Genomic DNA, 5837 nt, shown 5'->3' with positions numbered 1-5837 from the left:
TAAATGGTGAGTTCACTGCTTGTTCAGTGGTGGTTTCAGTCCTAACCTTCTACTCAAATGTGCCTGCTGCTATTTACTTTTTTTTTTTTTTTAATAACTTTTATTAAGCTTCAAGTGAACGTTCACAAATCCAATCAGTCTGTCACATATAAGTTTACATACATCTTACTCCGTACTCCCACTTGCTCTCCCCCTATTGAGTCAGCCCTTTCAGTCTCTCCTTTCTTGACAATTTTGCCGGCTTCCCTCTCTCTCTATCCTCCCATCCCCCCTCCAGACAAGAGTTGCCAACACAATCTCAAGTGTCCACCTGATATAATTAGCTCACTCTTCATCAGCGTCTCTCTCCCACCCGCTGACCAGTCCCTTTCATTTCTGATGAGTTGTCTTCGGGGATGGTTCCTGTCCTGTGTCAACTGAAGGTCTGGGGAGCATGGCTGCCGGGATTCCTCCAGTCTCAGTCAGACCATTAAGTTTGGTCTTTTTATGAGAATTTGGGGTCTGTATCCCACTGATCTCCTGCTCCCTCAGGGGTCCTCTGCTGTGCTCCCTGTCAGGGCAGTCATCGATTGTGGCCGGGCACCAACTAGTTCTTCTGGTCTCAGGATGATGTAGATCTCTGGCTCATGTGGCCCTTTCTGTCTCTTGGGCTCTTAGTTGTTGTGTGGCCTTGGTGTTCTTCATTTTCCTTTGCTCCAGGTGGGTTGAGACCAATTGCTGCATCTTAGATGGCCGCTTGTTAGCATTTAAGACCTCAGATGCCACATTTCAAAGTGGGATGCAGAATGATTTCATAATAGAATTATTTAGCCAATTGATTTAGAAGTCCCCGCAAACCATGTTCCCCAGACCCCCGCACTTGCTCCCCTGACCTTTGAAGCATTCATTTTATCCTGGAAACTTCTTTGCTTTTGGTCCAGTCCAATTGAGCTGACCTTCCATGTATTGAGTGTTGTCTTTCCCTTCACCTAAAGCAGTTCTTATCTACTGATTAATCAATAAAAAACCCTCTCCCACCTTCCCTCCCTCCCCGCCTCGTAACCACAAAAGTATGTGTTCTTTTCAGGTTTACTATTTCTCAAGATCTTATAATAGTGGTCTTATACAATATTTGTCCTTTTGCCTCTGACTCATTTCGCTCAGCATAATGCCTTCCAGGTTCCTCCATGTTATGAAATGTTTCACAGATTCGTCACTGTTCTTTATGGATGCATAGTATTCCATTGTGTGAATATACCACAATTTATTTACCCATTCATCCGTTGATGGACACCTTGGTTGCTTCCAACTTTTTGCTATTGTAAACAGAGCTGCAATAAACATGGGTGTGCATATATCTGTTTGTATGAAGGCTCTTGTATCTCTAGGGTATATTCCTAGAAGTGGGATTTCTGGGTTGTATGGTAGTTCTATTTCTAACTGTTTAAGATAACGCCAGATAGATTTCCAAAGTGGTTGTACCATTTTACATTCCCACCAGCAGTGTATGAGAGTTCCAATCTCTCCGCAGCCTCCCCAACATTTATTATTTTGTGTTTTTTGGATTAATGCCAGCCTTGCTGGTGTGAGATGGAATCTCATCGTAGTTTTAATTTGCATTTCTCTAATGGCTAATGATCGAGAGCATTTTCTCATGTATCTGTTGGCTGCCTGAATATCTTCTTCAGAGAAATGTGTGTTCATATCCTTTGCCCACTTCTTGATTGGGTTGTTTGTCTTTTTGTGGTTGAGTTTTGACAGAATCATGTAGATTTTAGAGATCAGGCGCTGGTCGGAGATGTCATAGCTGAAAATTCTTTCCCAATCTGTAGGTGGTCTTTTTACCCTTTTGGTGAAGTCTTTAGATGAGCATAGGTGTTTGATTTTTAGGAGCTCCCAGTTATCGGGTTTCTCTTCATCATTTTTGGTAATGTTTTGTATTCTGTTTATACCTTGTATTAGGGCTCCTAGGGTTGTCCCAATTTTTTCTTCCATGATCTTTATCGTTTTAGTCTTTATGTTTAGGTCTTTGATCCACTTGGAGTTAATTTTTGTGCATGGTGTGAGGTATGGGTCCTGTTTCATTTTTTTGCAAATGGATATCCAGTTATGCCAGCACCATTTGTTAAAAAGGCTATCTTTTCCCCAGTTAATTGACACTGGTCCTTTGTCAAATATCAGCTGCTCATACGTGGATGGATCTATGTCTGGGTTCTCAATTCTGTTCCATTGGTCTATGTGTCTGTTGTTGTACCAATACCAGGCTGTTTTGACTACTGTGGCTGTATAATAGGTTCTGAAGTCAGGTAAGGTGAGGCCTCCCACTTTCTTCTTCTTTTTCAGTAGTGCTTTGCTTATCCGGGGCTTCTTTCCCTTCCATATGAAATTGGTGATTTGTTTCTCTATCCCCTTCAAATATGACATTGGAATTTGGATCGGAAGTGCGTTAAATGTATAGATGGCTTTTGGTAGAATAGACATTTTTACTATGTTAAGTCTTCCTATCCATGAGCAAGGTATGTTTTTCCACTTAAGTATGTCCTTTTGAATTTCTTGTAGTAGAGCTTTGTAGTTTTCTTTGTATAGGTCTTTTACATCCTTGGTAAGATTTATTCCTAAGTATCTTATCTTCTTGGGGGCTACTGTGAATGGTATTGATTTGATTATTTCCTCTTCGGTGTTCTTTTTGTTGATGTAGAGGAATCCAAGTGATTTTTGTATGTTTATTTTATAACCTGAGACTCTGCCAAACTCTTCTATTAGTTTCAGTAGTTTTCTGGAGGATTCCTTAGGGTTTTCTGTGTATATAATCATGTCATCTGCAAATAGTGATAACTTTACTTCTTCCTTGCCAATCTGGATACCTTTTATTTCTTTGTCTAGCCTAATTGCCCTGGCTAAGACTTCCAACACGATGTTGAATAAGAGCGGTGATAAAGGGCATCCTTGTCTGGTTCCCGTTCTCAAGGGAAATGCTTTCAGGTTGTCTCCATTTAGAGTGATATTGGCTGTTGGCTTTGCATAGATGCCCTTTATTATGTTGAGGAATTTTCCTTCAATTCCTATTTTGGTAAGAGTTTTTATCATGAATGGGTGTTGAACTTTGTCAAATGCCTTTTCTGCATCTATTGATAAGATCATGTGGTTTTTGTCTTTTGTTTTATTTATGTGATGGATTACATTAATGGTTTTTCTGATATTAAACCAGCCTTGCATACCTGGTATAAATCCCACTTGATCAGGGTGAATTATTTTTTTGATGTGTTGTTGGATTCTATTGGCTAGAATTTTGTTGAGGATTTTTGCATCAATGTTCATGAGGGATATAGGTCTATAATTTTCTTTTTTTGTAATGTCTTTACCTGGTTTTGGTATCAGGGAGATGGTGGCTTCATAGAATGAGTTGGGTAGTATTCCGTCCTTTTCTATGCTTTGAAATACCTTCAGTAGTAGTGGTGTTAACTCTTCTCTGAAAGTTTGGTAGAACTCTGCAGTGAAGCCGTCCGGGCCAGGGCTTTTTTTTGTTGGGAGTTTTTTGATTACCGTTTCAATCTCTTTTTTTGTTATGGGTCTATTTAGTTGTTCTACTTCTGAATGTGTTAGTTTAGGTAGGTAGTGTTTTTCCAGGAATTCATCCATTTCTTCTAGGTTTTCAAATTTGTTAGAGTACAATTTTTCATAATAATCTGAAATGATTCTTTTAATTTCATTTGGTTCTGTTGTGATGTGGTCCTTTTCATTTCTTATTCGGGTTATTTGTTTCCTTTCCTGTATTTCTTTAGTCAGTCTAGCCAATGGTTTATCAATTTTGTTAATTTTTTCAAAGAACCAGCTTTTGGCTTTGTTAATTCTTTCAATTGTTTTTCTGTTCTCTAATTCATTTAGTTCAGCTCTAATTTTTATTATTTGTTTTCTTCTGGTGCCCGATGAATTCTTTTGTTGCTCACTTTCTATTTGTTCAAGTTGTAGGGACAGTTCTCTGATTTTGGCTCTTTCTTCTTTTTGTATGTGTGCATTAATTGATATAAATTGGCCTCTGAGCACTGCTTTTGCTGTGTCCCAGAGGTTTTGATAGGAAGTATTTTCATTCTCGTTGCTTTCTATGAATTTCCTTATTCCCTCCTTGATGTCTGCTATAACCCAGTCTTTTTTCAGGAGGGTATTGTTCATTTTCCAAGTATTTGATTTCTTTTCCCTCGTTTTTCTGTTATTGATCTCTAGTTTTATTGCCTTGTGGTCTGAGAAGATGCTTTGTAATATTTCGATGTTTTGGACTCTGCAAAGGTTTGTTTTATGACCTAATATGTGGTCTATTCTAGAGAATGTTCCATGTGCGCTAGAAAAAAAAGTATACTTTGCAGCAGTTGGGTGGAGAGTTCTGTATAAGTCAATGAGGTCAAGTTGGTTGATTGTTGTAATTAGATCTTCCGTGTCTCTGTTGAGCTTCTTACTGGATGTCCTGTCCTTCTCCGAAAGTGGTGTGTTGAAGTCTCGTACTATAATTGTGGAGGTATCTATCTCGCTTTTCAATTCTGTTAAAATTTGATTTATGTATGTTGCAGCCCTGTCATTGGGTGCGTAAATATTTAATATGGTTATGTCTTCCTGATCAATTGTCCCTTTTATCATTATATAGTGTCCTTCTTTATCCTTTGTGGTGGATTTAAGTTTAAAGTCCATTTTGTCAGAAATTAATATTGCTACTCCTCTTCTTTTTTGCTTATTGTTTGCTTGATATACTTTTTTCCATCCTTTGAGTTTTAGTTTGTTTGTGTCTCTAAGTCTAAGGTGTGTCTCTTGTAGGCAGCATATAGATGGATCGTGTTTCTTTATCCAGTCTGTGACTCTCTGTCTCTTTATTGGTGCATTTAGTCCATTTACATTCAGGGTAATTATAGATAAATAAGCTTTTAGTGCTGTCATTTTGATGCCTTTTTATGTGTGTTGTTGACAATTTCATTTTTCCACATACTTTTTTGTGCTGAGGCGTTTTTCTTAGTAAATTGTGAGATCCTCATTTTCATAGTGCTTGACTTTATGTTAGTTGAGTCGTTACGTTTTTCTTGGTTTTTATCTTGAGTTATAGAGTTGTTATACCTTTTTGTGGTTACCTTATTATTTACCCCTATTTTTCTAAGTAAAAACCTAACTTGTATTGTTCTATATCGCCTTGTATCACTCTCCATATGGCAGTTCAATGCCTCCTGTATTTAGTCCCTCTTTTTGATTATTGTGATCTTTTACCTATTGACTTCCATAACTCCCTGTTATGTGTATTTTTTTTTTTAATTAATCTTAATTTGTTTGTTTTTGTGATTTCCCTATTTGAGTTGATATCAGGACGATCTGTTTTGTGACCTTGTGTTGTGCTGATATCTGATATTATTGGTTCTCTGACCAAACGATATCCTTTAGTATTTCTTGTAGCTTTGGTTTGGTTTTTGCAAATTCTCTAAACTTGTGTTTGTCTGTAAATATCTTAATTTCGCCTTCATATTTCAGAGAGAGTTCTGCTGGATATATGATCCTTGGTTGGCAGTTTTTCTCCTTCAGTGTTCTGTATATGTCGTCCCATTCCCTTCTTGCGTGCATGGTTTCAGCTGAGTAGTCAGAACATATTCTTATTGATTCTCCCTTGAAGGAAACCTTTCTTTTCTCCCTGGCTGCTTTTAAAATTTTCTGTTTATCTTTGGTTTTGGTGAGTTTGATGATAATGTGTCTTGGTGTTTTTCTTTTTGTATCAATCTTAAATGGGGTTCGATGAGCATCTTGGATAGATATCCTTTCGTCTTTCATGATGTCAGGGAAGTTTTCTGTCAGGAGTTCTTCAACTATTTTCTCTGTGTTTTCTGTCCCCC

Source organism: Loxodonta africana, chromosome 4 (assembly GCF_030014295.1).
Source record: "Loxodonta africana isolate mLoxAfr1 chromosome 4, mLoxAfr1.hap2, whole genome shotgun sequence".
Lineage (NCBI taxonomy): Eukaryota > Metazoa > Chordata > Mammalia > Proboscidea > Elephantidae > Loxodonta > Loxodonta africana.
This window is presented reverse-complemented; position numbering follows the sequence as displayed.